This window comes from Corylus avellana, chromosome ca8 (genome assembly GCF_901000735.1).
Source record: "Corylus avellana chromosome ca8, CavTom2PMs-1.0".
Classification (NCBI taxonomy): domain Eukaryota; kingdom Viridiplantae; phylum Streptophyta; class Magnoliopsida; order Fagales; family Betulaceae; genus Corylus; species Corylus avellana.
The window spans coordinates 5,025,911-5,042,065 of NC_081548.1; the positions used below are offsets into that span (position 1 = coordinate 5,025,911).

The 16,155-nt window shown below is 37.1% G+C and overlaps 1 pseudogene; it reads left to right on the forward strand.

The window, feature by feature from the left end:
• The first annotated feature begins 5,320 nt into the window (after window positions 1–5,320).
• LOC132189122 (pleiotropic drug resistance protein 1-like) lies at window positions 5,321–16,155 on the forward strand (annotated as a pseudogene).

The following is a 16,155-nucleotide window of genomic DNA, read 5'->3' on the forward strand; positions in this document are numbered from 1 at the left end:
AACATTTGTGGGGAGTTTTAAGGTGTTCTACATTATCCAGAGTTCTATTTTTTTCTGAACAACTCTCTTCCCCTCTCTTTCTCCCATTTAAAGTCCCTAACTTTACTAAATGCTAAATTGTCCAAGATTGAAATCTCTAGACACTCCTTGGTTTCCTTTGGACAAAAATTTTCTCTAAACCAATTAAAAATAGTGTCAAGTGTTTATAAACATTTAAAAGACATATTAAATTTAGTCTAAATTAGTAAATTGCTATTAATGACGTTAAGAATTTAATGTGCCTTTTAAATGTTTATAAACATTTAGCACTATTTTAATTGTGTTGAAGGATATTTCCTTCATACTAGTTTAGGGGAAATTTCCATCTATTTCCTTTTATATCCAAACTTTAATTCAACAAATCACATGACAACACATCTAATATTTATTTATGCATCAAAACTCAAAAGTAGGGTTCATCTGCTAGGGTTTCTTCTCCTTGCAGAGAGTGCCGCAAAGGAGGAGGGGGAGAACCTTTGATCTCCCCCTCCTCCCCTCATCCTTTCCTGCCTCCCATCCCCCTCTTCACTTTATGAGTTAAACTATTTACTTGATGCTCCATAGCTCCTTGTGCGATTTTTTTCCCCTTCCTTTCTGCATCTTTCCCCTCCTTTGTCCTGTTTTTTGTTTTAGCCCCTCTCCTACGGCTCCTGAGCTCAGATCCACCAAGTCATCTTCCGGTTCTGGCTTGGCTCTTGGATCGGACTAGTATAAGCCCGATCTACCGTCCCATGTTCCACGTCAACTTGCGCTCTTCCCACTGGCTCTCTGGCTTCGTCCGTGTCCATTGCCTCCTTGCGTCGCTTTCCGACAGACTCGCACTGAGGCCTGTTTTCTTCCAACGTCACTTTCTGTTTTTTGTGGTTTTTTGGCTTTTGTCTCTTTTTTCCTTGTTTTTCTTTTCCAGTTTTTCCCTGTTCGTTTCCTGCCTATTTTTCTATTTTCTTGTGGTTTTTTGTTCCTGTTTTTGTTACTTGTAATAAGGCTCTGTCCTCTCTCTTGATCTGCCCGCTTAATGATCTGTGGGGTATTCACTTTTGGTTCAGACCCTTGGGTTGTGGATATGAACGGTATCCTGGATATCGGGTCGAGGAGAATGAGTTTCGGCATGGGGGTGTTATGCTTTCAGGGCCAAGGAATAAGAGCTACTTATGCATTAGATTGAGTCTGTCTAGAGCAGATCTGTTGTTAAAACTGAAGGCTAGTCATGGGTTAGCGGATGTTAATGTCATTAATAGGTCTTGAATGTTAGATTTATAATGTATGTATCTTTGATGTCTATAACCTCGTAGCTTCGGCCATGATTTGCTTCAGAGCTTTTTGCTCTGTTTGTAAGAGCTTTTGCTCACAATCGTTTCATCAATGAATGAGTATGAAATGTCTTCCCCTTCAAAACAAAACAAAAACAAAAAAAACTAGTATAATTAAAATTGTGCGGGCTTGGCCCAAAGCGGACAATATCATATCATTTATAGGACGGTGTGTTACATATGGTATCAAAGCTAAAGCTCAGCCTAAAATGGGGGGAACGTGCACAAGCCCATGAGAGTCGCCAGCAAAGACACTTGGTCTCAAGAGGTGGTGATTGTAGCGTCCCAAATTACATGGGTATGAGAAAGGAGATGTGCTTATATAGAGCATGGTTTCTCTAAATGATATGAAACCTTTTGGAGTAAACCCAACAATAAAACCATGCGAGCTTGGCCCAAAGCGGACAATATCATATCATTTAGAGTCAGGTGTTACACACACACGAAAAAGCCTACTAAATAGCAACTGATCATGGATTATACAAGCTTTGGGTGTACGGTTCACCTCTCTTGTAGTTAAAGATCCAAAACCTTCAAGAAATCACTCATCTTCTCTCTCTCTCTCTCTCTTTCTCCCCCCCTCTAGGGTTTTTTTATGGCTGTCATAGGAGAAAAAAATGGAATTAATGGTCGTCCAAGGCACTTAGATAGGCCCTCTCCCATGAGCCCATGCTGAGATGACGAGTTCTTATTTGCATGTAGATTGGACTGATCAATCATTTAAAGTATCAATCGATTGTTCTACCTAGTGCCGTATCAATTTATCATTAAAAGATACCAATCAATCGTTTAAGTGTCCAAAAAATCCCATTTTTCTCCCACTTTAGAACTTAGGACCAACTCCAAACATACTTATGCCAGAAAACCCTTAATCCTAATCTTAGAGTGGGGTGTTACAACAAGATCATTATGATGCAACTTGAGATAGTGAGCCACGGAGAGCCTTCAGAGGGTTCTAAACTTAATCTTAGCTTCATCTATGATGTGTGCCAATATAGTTTTGTGCTAGGGTTCCCATTGCTATCTCTCTTGAAGTTTGTGATCAAACGACACCTTTGTTCTTTCAATTGTTGAAGTCTACTGGTGGGTCGGTAAGGAATTCAATGAAGAAGATTGTTCAGTGAAGAGTTGGAGCTGTTGTGGCAAGAGGCAAACGAGGGTGTTTGTCTACATACAAATCGTCTTAGTATTTTACAAAGTGTTGTAAGTTTACGATGCATGTACACTTGAATCTACTTTAGTGATTGGTTTTCTAGGTTTGGTTATCTCCAAGTGATTTTACCTTTGATATGTTATTCAAATAGTTTCCACTTCATTAATAAATTAGTTGTGTTGGAAGAACTAGATCATGGGAATAGGATCCTCTCCGGTTCAAATGAAATGGAGAGGATCCTAATTCTAGATCATGACCTTCCCTCATAAAGAAGTAAAGGCTTTTTAGTGGTGCCTAAAAAATGTTTAAGGTTTTGTTTGATAATTGGTAAAAAATTTTGAAGAAAAGCTTTAGAAATTGGTATGTGTAAAACTTTTGCAACTGCTAACTTCCATATTCATAATTTTCCTTTAGTATTACTATTTACCTTGAAAGTTCCCTCTATATATATCAACCTTTTATTTTTTTAATATTTTATTTACATTTAAAACTCCATTTGCAACCAAGGCTTGATCATATGCTATTAATGTGATAGTTTCTTCAGAGTTGTGCATATTAAAAAGTTCAAAAGACACAATTTGTAAGAGATATATATAATTGCTTGTTTGTAGAATAAAATTGAAATACCTTTATATTAATACTTAGAGTTCTAGGTGTGTAGAGAATCTTCATTACTGTTTAACAAATTTATTGATTTGGATTTGGGTTAAGTATAGGGTATATCATATTTAAAATAAAAATAAAAAAAAAATAAAAAAAAAAAATTTACAATTTCTATCGTAATTGGACTGTACGTCAAATTAAAATAACCCGCTCTAAATTAATACTTATATTGATACATCTAAATGGGACAAGAAACTTTTATCAACGGTATAAGGTATATAAAATATCTGTAAGGATATAATATGAAATCAATATTAGTTTATGGAAATTGGTTTTTTAGTTGAAGGACCACGCCACATCGAGAATATACCATTCTCTTTAAGAAATACTAAAAAAAATTTAGAAATCTAGGGTTTAATATTTTCGATTTTTTTTTTATTTATAATCACTATCCTTTCACCATTGCTTGATCAAAGGGTTAACATGACACTAGAAAGTTAGGATAGATTTCTTTCAAAAAACAAGTTTAAATATTTTTTTTTTTCTAATTCAGACTATTAAGAAGACATCAATTTATTAAAAGATTACCATAAATCGAATTTTTAATAGAGTATAGTGGTATAATAACTAGGAAGGGGCCTCTTGGCTTCCAAAAAAACACAAAAGAAAGAGTTGGTTGGTAAAGGCGTAAAGGTACAATTGCTATAATATTCAACAAAGTCAATCCCCTTGCGTAGTGCCATTAATTAATATCATTTGCTTATTTGGGATTTACAGTAATTAGTTGTACAAATTATTAGTAATTTGGATAACTATTGTGAAACAACTCATATAAAATCCATCCGCCTACCAAGCTTGGTAGGTGGCCGAGCCGTCTAAAATTTATTTGAAAAGCTCGTCCCACATGAGCTCTCTCACATCCTTTTCATTTTCTCATGTTCGAGAAGTTATTTTACGTTCAAGATTTTATTTTGTTTATTTAATTACCAGTAATGTTAGATAAAATAACAGTATCAACTAACCATTGTACGAACTCTTGTTAAAAAAAAAAATCAATAATTGATTAAGACTGTCACTTCAGCATTATGGAGATAATTGTGAAATAAAAAATATAATATCTAACATTGTTCTTTAAAGCTGCATAGTGAATATGTTGTCATATTATTCTTTAAAGCCGCTAATCAAATTATGACACGTGTCACCCATAAAACGTATTTGTTATCGAATGATTTTTAACTTAAAATTATACGAAAGTTTAGCGTAAAGATCTATTTGTTATTTTTTTAATATAACCTCATAGACTATATATATATATTATTCCAAAGTTTTAAGTTACTTGACGCTTGGATGGAACAAAACAAATTGATCCCTCCGGACACAAAGAAAGACAAACAAACAACTATAAAAAAATTCAGTCCTAGGCAACCATGCACAGAACAATGAAAGTGGGTGTTCATTTGCATGAATCTACACGTCCGATGAATTTGTGAACAGAAAAAAAATTCTAATCTTTGAGAAAAGCCTTGTTTCAGCATAATCTAACGTCGGAGGATTTCAAATCCTTAATTTCCGCCAGAAACTTTGGTGGAACAGAGCAATGGAAGATGATGGAAGAGTCTCTAAAAGAGGCTGCTATAGGTATACTTACTGAAGCGGAGGAAGAAGCAAAAGAAGTTCATATTCGAAGCCTCGGATTGCAACAACTAAACAACTTGTTGGAGAAGGTTGTGAAAAATGCAGATGAAGATAATGACAACTTCTTGCTAAGGCTCAAGAACCGCTTTGATCGGTAATCTCAATCAAATTCTTGTCTTTTTTGTGTAAATACATCATGAAAGACAACATCAGCTTTAAAACTGAACTGCGTCATCCATGAAGTTCTTGTCTTTGATGTCTAAATACATTATGAATGACAACATGAGATTTAGAACTGAAATGGGTCAATGAAACTCGTCTTTCCAGTCTGTGATGCTGGGTTTTGTCTTTTCTTTCTTGTTATGTAGAGTTGGGATTGAAATTCCCACCATTGAAGTCCGTTTCGAGCACCTAACTGTAGAAGCAGAAGCTTATGTTGGAACCAGAGCATTACCTACACTTTTCAACTTCACAATAAATTTCTTTGAGGTATTTTATTGTCACCCAACCGCACTATTTACCTCTTGAGATCATATTTTCTTTCGCAAGTTCTGCATTTGAATCCATTCTGCAATCTCTGTCTATTTCTCTCAAGATGTTGTTGAATTATGTTCACATTCTTCAAAGTAGAAAGAAACCATTATCCATTCTTCGCGATGTTAGTGGAATCATCAAGCCTGGCAGGTAAAATTTGGATTCTCTTTCAAAGGTTCATTGTATTGTAGGCTCTCTATATTATCCAATTTTGCAGGATGACACTGCTTTTAGGCCCGCCAAGCTCAGGGAAGACAACATTGCTATTGGCTTTGGCTGGAAGACTTGGTTCTCATCTGAAAGTAATGAAACTTTACAATTCCATGGCCATTTCTTCTTTACATTTCTTTCAAACTCTTTTCACCTTATAATCTAAATTGGGTATTTGATGCAAGTTGCAGTCTTCAGGGAGAGTTACATATAATGGCCATGGAATGAGTGAGTTTGTTCCACAGAGGACATCGGCTTACATAAGTCAACATGATCTGCATATAGGAGAGATGACAGTGAGAGAAACATTGGCCTTCTCGGCTAGATGTCAAGGGGTTGGGCCCCGTTATGGTAAGTCAAAACATCAAGTATCCTTTATATATTGCACTTTGTCTCTAGAAAGTTTGAATCAATTGATATGAATGCCACAATTTTGCAGACCTGTTGGTAGAGTTGTCAAGAAGAGAAAAGGAGGCTAACATCAAGCCAGATCCTGGTATTGATATACTAATGAAGGTGAGAAAAAGTAGATTGGTTTTCCCGTTTATGAGAATGAAAATTTTGGATAGAAAATCTTGTGTCCGTTTTCCTTCTCCTTCAAATTTATCGTTTTTGGTAATCATTTTATATTTTTATTACACGTGAGTGCACTTACAAACACACACCGACTTAATTTATGTCAAATGAATAACCACCTCCACCCCCCCAAATCTGCAAACTGTTACGATCCTAAGTGGTCTACATAGCTTAAATACAAAATCTGCAAACTGTTACGATCCTAAGTGGTCTACATAGCTTAAATACAATTTTAATCATGTGTCTATAAGCTCTTGAGTACCCTCTAGTTACAAGTGAATTTTCAAAGGTGAATTTTATCCAAGGTTTGTATCATTTGGTATCAGAGCCAGTGATGTAACCCTAAATGATATGATATTGTCCGCTTTGAGCCAAGCCCGCAAAGCATATTCCATATAAACACATTTCAAACCTAGGCAATGTGTGACGTCTTAATCACCCCCTCTTGGGACCCAGCGTCCTCGCTGGCGACCCTCATGGGCTTGTGCATGCTCTCCCCATCTCAGGTTGGGCTATAGCTCTGATATCATATGTAACACTCTGCTCTAAATGATATAATATTGTCCGCTTTGGGCCAAGCCCACACAGTTTTATTATTGGGTTTATCCCAAAAGGTCTCATACCATTCAGAGAGAACATGCTCTATATATGCATATCTCATTTCTCACACCCAGGCAATGTGGGACGCCCAAAGCCATCACATTGAGCATGGGGTCGGATGTAGCTCGTCGAGAATCGGATTGAATGGGTTGCGACTTTTTGGTCAAGTCACGAAAGGGGCGACCTATAGGCTAGATGAAAATGTCTTGGTACTATGTTTGGGTACAATATTAAGTCATTGAACATTGATAAATGATAAATGAGTGGAGATGCCAAAAAATAAAGAGCTACTATCGGGTTAGTGTCAATAGAATGGGCCGCCGTGGTTGTTGACTTCGGAGCGTGATGGTACATTATGATTTTAAGTGTCCCACATGGCTTAAATACAATCTTAATCATGTGTATATAAGCTCTTAGACACCTTATCCTTACAAGCCAGTTTTCATTGGTGAATTTTTTCCAAGGTTTATTCACAAAAACTTTTTTTTTATTACATATGATATTCTCAATACTGCAGGCTATGTCACTGGAAGGGCATGAAGCAAATGTGATGACAGATTATGTTCTCAAGGTATAAACTCAAAATCCAAGTTACACAAGAGGTTTTCATGATCACACTGATAAGAACCTGGTTAGTTTCTATTCTATCTCAGTTATGCTCTTTAAATCATACAGATTTTGGGATTGAAAATCTGTGCTGACACTATGGTGGGGGATCAAATGCAACGAGGTATCTCTGGTGGACAAAGAAAACGAGTGACAGTAGGTAAAAGTGTTAGGAAATTAATCCTATTTCCCAAGACCCGTGAGATGCGAAAAATAAGAAGAATGCGGAATAACAAAGATAAGCAATCACACACGACACAAAGATTTAAGTGGTTCAGCTTAACAAGCCTACATCCACTGGCGGAGACGACTCGGAAAAAATCCACTATCAAAAGATGGAATACAAAAGAGTAACAGGGTGAGAAAATCACTCAGATCCCAAAGCCCCAATACACCCAAATCTCACTATCACACAAGAAAGATTATTCCCAAAATAGAATACAAAAGACAGATGTACAAACTCTTCTTTTACTGGAACGGATGGCGGCTGATCTCTATTTTCTTCTCTCACTCTGCAGCACCCTTTTTCTTCTAATCACTTGTTTTTGGCTCCTCCAAAAAACCACCAAGAAGAAAACACCCTTGATGCCCTTGTACCTCCTTCTCTCAAATTCTCTCATTTTTCTCTTCCCTTTGGTGCTTCACGTTTTTGGCGCACACAAATTCACCTTGTGCTTTGTTCCTTATATAGAAGCTTAACTCTCCTTTTACATGTTGGTCTAGGACTTCTACTATAAGTCAAACAATGAGTCCAATAACACATAGGAGAAGGACTCCAAAACAAACTTGGACAGAAGTCTCCTAAACCCAAAAGGAGTAGAGAACTAGTGGGGCCCACGTGTGATGGGTGGCAAGTCACACCTAACAAAAAGCACTTAGGAACGCATGATTCACATGCATATGCATATATACAACTAATGTTCAACTTGTTCACCAAATTGATTAAACAATTCTTGGCATGAATTTATAAGTATGCACCAATCCAAATTTGTGACTACATGCTTAGTGATTTTTAAGAAGTATGATAAATCTGATACAGGGGAGATGCTGGTTGGACCAGCAATGGCCCTTTTCATGGATGAGATATCAACTGGCTTGGACAGCTCAACAACTTTCCAGATTGTGAATTCACTCGGGCAGGCTAGTCACATTCTTGGAGGAACAGCAGTGATATCTCTCCTCCAGGCAGCACCTGAAACCTATGACTTATTTGATGACATAATTCTCCTATCAGATGAGCAAATTGTTTATCAAGGTCCCCGTGAAAGTGTGTTGGAGTTCTTTGAATCCGTGGGCTTCAAATGTCCGGAGAGAAAAGGAGTAGCAGACTTCTTACAAGAAGTACCAATACCTTCTGAACTCTCTCAGCTGCTTTTCTACAGCTATAGTTCATTGCACCTAATTGAATCTTTTTCTGTTTGGTAGGTGACATCAAAGAAAGATCAAGAACAGTATTGGGCCCAGAAAGAAATACCTTATAAATTTGTTGCTGCAAATGAATTTGCTGATGCATTTCAGTCATTTCACATTGGTCAGAAACTGGGTGAGGAGCTTGCCATTCCTTTTGACAAGGCCAAAGCTCACCCTGCTGCTTTAACAATTAACAAGTATGGTGTTGGGAAGAAGAAACTCTTAAAAGCTTGCATATCAAGAGAGTTATTGCTTATGAAGAGAAACTCATTCTTCTACATTTTCAAGATGATTCAAGTAAGTAGCAGGCAAACATTTTTAGCTTTCCTATTTAATTGCAGAAAATTCAAAATTGGATAAGAATGTTACCAAGTTCAACAAAATTCTGTTGTTGGTCTAAAATTAATTAGAGTAAATCACTTTTTTTTTCTCCCCTTTCCAGCTTATTATGATGGCATTGTTGACGATGACATTATTTCTACGAACTGAGATGTGCCGCAATACTGCAATGGATGGTCAAATCTATATGGGTGCTTTGTTCTTTTCATTATCTATGATTATGTTCAATGGATTCTTAGAGCTTGCCTTAACCATCCTGCAACTTCCTGCAACTTCCTGTCTTTTACAAGCAAAGAGACCTTCTCTTTTATCCTTCATGGTCATACTCATTACCCATGTGGATCCTCAAGATTCCAATAACATTTATAGAAGTTTCCATTTGGGTGGTGATGACTTATTATGTCATAGGGTTTGATCCAAGCATCAAAAGGTATGTAAATAAGCAGAATTTTTAAGTTTAGGCTTGACATTTTGGACAGCAAAATATAATGAATTTCCTGAATGGCAGGTTTTTCAAACAGTACCTTCTACTAGTGTGTGTTAACCAAATGGCTTCCGGACTGTTTCGGTTCATCGCAGCTTTGGGAAGGGATGTGATTATTGCAAACACATTTGGATCTTTTGGGTTACTTCTAGTCATTGTTCTTGGTGGATTTGTTCTGTCAAGAAGTAATTTTTGAATTATGAGTAACTTTATTTATTATTATTATTATTATTATGAATGAATTTCTATTAACAACAAACAAAGAACAATACACACTTCAGCAAAATCTCACTAGATCCCCCCCAATGCCAGCAAGGCATCTACAATATCCAACAAGTTCAAATCAACCACATAAGAACCAAAAGCTATCAAACAGTCTACCAATCGAGTAGCAGCTTCTACACATTCTGCTCCTACTAGCCATACAACTCAGGAAACACTCAAATGACCCAATACAAACAAAACTAAAGAGAAGTATACAGAACACAAAACTTATCTGCCATAGTCTCTTCAATCTGCCAATAGCAGCTTTACACAGAAACATCCAGATACAGCACCCTTGCCACCTTAAAAAGAATCTTCAATATGAATACCAGCATCGATATCAACCAGACAAATCACACTCCATGAAGGCTGAAAAAAAAAAAAAAAGAAGAAGAAGAAGAAAAAAAAAAGGAAGATTCAGCAGGACTTCTTACAACCACAGCCAACCAGTTAAACCAGAACATTTAAAGGGATACCCCAACTAGCAAAAATGGCCATATTTTCTTGATTACCCTTGAAATTACCATTCCACATTATTCTAGTTCTAATCCCTACAAATTTTCTGTAGCATTTTTTCCTGCGAGATAGTATGATTCCAGAACTTGGCATCATTTCTAAGTCTCCACAGATTGTATACTGCAGATCCCCATGCTAGTTTGCTTTCCTCACTCCCTTGCTTAGGATATCATTCCACTCAATAGGAATACTTGACTGATTACATTTGTGCATAACAGCTCTCCAAATCCTTTTGCTATAGCCGCAGCCAAAGAACAAGTGGTCCTGACATTCAATACAACCCCTACAGAACATACATTTGACTAACCCTATGACTCCTCATTTCAAAATTCTATCACCAGTAGAAAGTCCTTCATAGCCAGCCAAACAATAAAAGAGTGTTTTGGAATAGCCATTGAGAGCCTTATCAAACTACACCATTCAACTTCAGGTTGCTTTTCCCTAAGTGCCTCCCAAGTATCCCTACTTGAATATGTAATAGATTTTAGAAGCTAGCCAGATTGGAGTATCCCTGCCCCCCCAGATTTATCAAATGCAGTTTGCTTTGAATAGCAACCGAAGTATAAGACCTTGCAGGCAACCAGTTCCAATTAATACCTCTAATAATTCTTGATAAATTTGCATCAAGTTTACTTCTAGTATCATATATAACTTTATAACCATATAGATCATAGAGAACACCATCCAGATGCCATAGATCCAACCATAAAAAGATCTTGCTACCATCACCAACCCTAAACTTCAAGAAATTCTTAACTTTATTCTCTCAACCTTTATTATAGCCATGTGATTTAGATATGAGAAATATGTCCTCTCTTTGCCTCAGAGGAAGTGAAGAAATGATGGAAATGGGGTTACTGGATCTCACCTATGATGTATGGGCAGAATGCTATGGCCGTGAATGAATTCCTAGGAAACAGTTGGAAGCATGTAAGCATCAATATATTGCCGGTTATGGAAAAATGAAAAGATAAAGGAAAATATTAACTAGTTAATGAGAAAACATTTTGTTATATATAGGTGCTTCCTGATACAACAGAGCCGCTGGGAGTTCTAGTCTTGAAGTCTCGTGGGGTATTCCCAGAAGAACATTGGTTTTGGCTTGGAGTAGGAGCTTCGATTGGATTTGTTTTTCTATTCAATATTCTGTTCACCTTGGCTCTATCTTATCTCGACCGTAAGGGACACTTTCTTTGTATCTATGCATCTTCCTATCTTAACCTTAGTCTTTGATACATTGATTTGTCTGTTGTTATAGCTTTTGGAAAGCCACAGGCAGTAATGTCAGAAGAAAACCCAGTTGAAAAACATAGTGACAGAAAAGGGAAGTTTATTGAACTATAACAGAAAGAAACAGGAGCTCACTTCAGAAGAAGTGCATCATCGGAATCAGCATGTGCAACAAGCAGCTCTAATAATGTGGCTAATCAGAACAAGAAACGAGGAATGGTTCTTCCATATGTACCTCTTTCCCTCTCTTTTGATGAAATCAGCTATGCAGTGGACATGCCTCAGGTGAGCAGCAATTCACTATATACTTGTGAATTGTTTATAAGAGCCTGATTGGGATTGTGCTAGAGAGCTCAAAAAGTACTTTTAGTTCCTAAAAAGTTGTGCCAAGCAAGAGCTGACATGTTTGGTAAAAAATTTCAAAAATACTTATTTGACTTTTTTACTCTAAAAATGGTCAAAAAGCTTTTTTTTTTTTTTACTTAAAAGCTCTATATTTCATACACAATCTCAAACATGCTCTAAAACTATAGTTATTCCAGCTTAAATTCCATGCATTTCTGGATGTCTTGCTATGGTTACAGGAAATGAAAGGTCAAGGTTTCACAGAAGATCGACTGGAACTTCTAAAGGTTGTGAGTGGTGCTTTCAGGCCAGGAGTCCTTACTGCTCTAATGGGTGTTAGTGGCGCTGGGAAGACAACTCTGATGGATGTTTTGGCTGGGAGGAAAACCGGTGGATATATTGAGGGAAGCATCATGATATCTGGATATCCAAAGCAGCAGGAAACATTTGCTCGAATATCAGGTTATTGTGAGCAAACTGACACCCACTCTCCACACATTACAGTCTACGAGTCACTGCTTTACTCTGCATGGCTCCGTCGGCCTCCTGAAGTTGATACTACAACCAGAAAGGTGAAGTATTATGTTGTGGGCCTGTGGCATATAACATAGGCCAAAGCAGAGAGCATTTTCATGTTCTTTTCAAACAATTTGTATGATATTCATTGTAATGGCTTGCAGATGTTTATTAAGGAGGTCATGGACCTAGTGGAGCTTACCTCATTAAGTGAAGCCCTTGTTGGATTGCCTAGCGTTAATGGTCTTTCAACTGAGCAGCGCAAGAGGCTGACGATTGCAGTTGAGCTTGTTGCCAACCCATCTATAATATTCATGGATGAGCCAACCTCTGGCCTTGATGCCAGGGCAGCAGCAATAGTAATGAGAACAGTGAGAAACACGGTGGACACAGGAAGAACAGTGGTTTGCACCATTCATCAGCCAAGCATTGATATATTTGATGCCTTTGATGAGGTATGTCTCCAAGGCTAAGAAACAAAAATGGTGTCATGTACTTCTAAAAAAAAAGAAAGAAATGGTGTCATGTTTCTACATTACATACTTATATATATATATATTTACATTTGCAGCTCTATCTTTTGAAACACGGAGGAGAAGAAATATATGTAGGCCCAATAGGCCACCAGGCTTCATGTTTGATCAGTTACTTTGAGGTCAGGCTAATTAGTAAATACAAATATTTACTAACTTCGAAATAAATTAGCCTTATTTCTCACATAGATGAGTTTATGTTTTCTCAAGGGAATTAGGGGAGTTAGTAAAATTCGAGATGGCTATAATCCGGCAACATGGATGTTGGAAGTGACTACAGCAGCACAAGAAACAGTTCTGGGGGTTAATTTTACCGATGTATATAAGAATTCAGAACTATACAGGTGCATTCACATAACAATTAAAAAAAAAAAAAGGTCAGAATCTTCCTAAGATGTACCAAATCATAAAGAAAAATTACCGTAGTTTGAATTTCCCTCATTGATTAAGAATGTGATAGGAAAACAAATTATCTCTGTGATATATATATATATATATATATATATATGATGATACTTTTCGGTCAATGACTCAGGAGAAACAAAGAAATGATCAAGGAACTTAGTAAACCTCAACCAGGTTCAAAAGATATGTGCTTCCCTACTCAATACTCACAATCATTCTGGAACCAGTGTATGGCTTGCCTTTGGAAACAACACTGGTCATATTGGCGGAATCCACAGTACAGTGCAGTAAGACTATTATTCACAATTTTCATAGCTTTGGTGTTTGGGACAGTATTCTGGGACCTTGGTTCCAAAAGGTATTTATTAGAGGTTAAATTCTACAGATTTGACATTTGCCTCCTTTTTGTTTGTAATAAGATTATATTCTTTGGTATTGTAGGAGAAGGCGGCAAGACATATTCAATGCTGTAGGTTCCATGTATGCTGCTGCTCTTTTCATTGGAATACAGAATGCTGCATTGGTGCAGCCAGTTGTGGCTTTTGAGAGAACAGTTTTCTACAGAGAAAGGGCAGATGGAATGTATTCTGCTTTACCATATGCCTTCGGACAGGTATATCATGCATGTATTTTTTCAAGAGAGAACCAATTATAAGATTTATGAATCTTTTTATGCAGTCACGATATAAAAAAGATTTGTGCATTATTGTGGTGGAAGATAATTCAGAAGCTTTGAATGAATGTCATAATATTTACATGCATATATACACACATACAAGAGACAATAAAATGGTTAAATTGTTACAAGTTAGGCTTGCTAGAATATGGAAAGTAATATAATAAAAAGAATCAAAGAATAAATTTGATAAAAGGAAGGTGTTTTTGATTGATTAAAGACCCACAGCATGCTACATGGAGCTGACTCATGATTCTTAAGCTAAGAGAGATGGCTAAGAACTTTCTAAAGTTTCAGGTGGGGGATGGCAGTGGTATATATCTAGGGAATTAGTCTTTAGATTCATCTGTGATGCTGGAATCCAGCAAACTTGATGCTAAGTTGAAGTTGTCAAGTGTGATTAGAGGAAGAGATTGGCACTGGTTGCTGGCTAGATCTGTCAGTATGGTTGTCAGCTTCCTCTTGTAAAATTGGGGGATAAGGATATTCCATTGTGGTTGCCTTCAAAGTCTAATCTATGTTCTAGTAAAGACACTTAGGAAGCCATTTGGAGGAAGCAACCTACGGTTGATTGGAGTAAAGCTAATTTGGTTCTCTTTAGCCATCCCTAAACATGTTTTTTTCTTGTGGCTTGCTGTCAAAGACTGCCTTTCTACTGGTAATAAACTGTTGAAGTGGGGAGTGAATGGAGAAGTGTTTGTTTTGTAGGAGTTTTATTGAAACTAGAGATCACTTGTTTTTTGAGTGTGGTCTCAGCAAAAGACTTTGGAGGGCAATTATGCATATGTGTTCACAGCCTATTATGCCTACTGATTGGGAAGAAGTTGTAAGTAAAAGATTGAGGATTGGAAGGGGAAAATTTTTCAAGCAACTGTCAGCAGGCTAGCTTGGTGATCCACCATGTATAATCTTTAGAGATTTAGAAATGATGTGAAGTTTGGTAAAAGTTTGTGTTCTGAAGAAAATCTTTTACGGAAAATCTGTTGGGAGGTGAGGACACGCATTGTAAGGGTAAGTTTAAAGGAAGTGCAGAAAATGTTGCTCTTTGTACTAATTGGGGTATTTCTCTAAAAGTTCTGGTTTGAGATGTTATTGTTTGCTGCTGATTTTTTCTGTTGCTGGATGGTTTTGATGGTTTTCTTTGCGACCACATTTTTTGAGTCTTTACAGTGGAGTGTGACTGCTTGTTGTTGGTTGTTGGAAGGATTGGCAGGAAAGTTTTGGAGGCTGGGAACTTTGTAGATTTGGTGGAGCTGCTGTCTTAGTGTCTTTGCTGCTGGGGGTGCTATGAGAAGGCTGCAGGTTTTTATTACTGTGGTGTTTTAGCTGGTTTGTTTTCTTTTGTTAAGTGTGTTGATATTTAGAATTTTAATCTCAAAAGATTGAGATTTGTATCTGCATAGATTGTTTGGAGGTGTGTTTGTTGTAAAAACATGCACGTTTTTCATCTGGAGTTCTAGCAGATTTTTGTATTAGAGAATGTTTGAATTATTCTCATGAAGATTGATTACTCATGCAAGATCTGGATATATTACTCAAAACAACTCTTCAAAGATTTTTGTTTATTTCATCTGCAGCTCACGGTTGAGCTCGCTTACGTTTTTGTTCAGGCTGTCATATATGGAGGAATGATATACGCCATGATCGGATTCGAGAGGACAGTTACCAAGTTCTTCTGTAATCTCTTCTTCACCTACTTCACTTTCTTATACTTCACTTTCTTTGGGATGATGACAGTGGCCATCACTCCAAACCAAAACATAGCTGCTGTAGTTGCCTCAGCCTTCTATTCAATGTGGAACCTCTTCTCAGGCTTTTTCCTTCCAAGAACGGTAAGCATGTATGAACAACCCTTTCCACTTATCTAACAAAGCAATGTAATAAGGACAACTAAAGGTTCCTTTTTTCGGCAGTACATGCCTGTGTGGTGGAGATGGTATTATTGGGCATGCCCTTTTGCTTGGACTTTGTATGGATTGGTTGCTTCGCAGTTTGGAGACTCCAAAGACAAGCTTGAGTCTGGCCAAACAGTGGAAGAATTTATTTGGACTTATTTTGGGTTTAGAAATGACTTCCTGGGAGTGGTTTCAATTGTGATTGTTGGGATAACACTTCTCTTTGGAGTCAGCTTTGCCTTTTCAATTAAGGCATTCAACTTCCAGAAAAGGTGA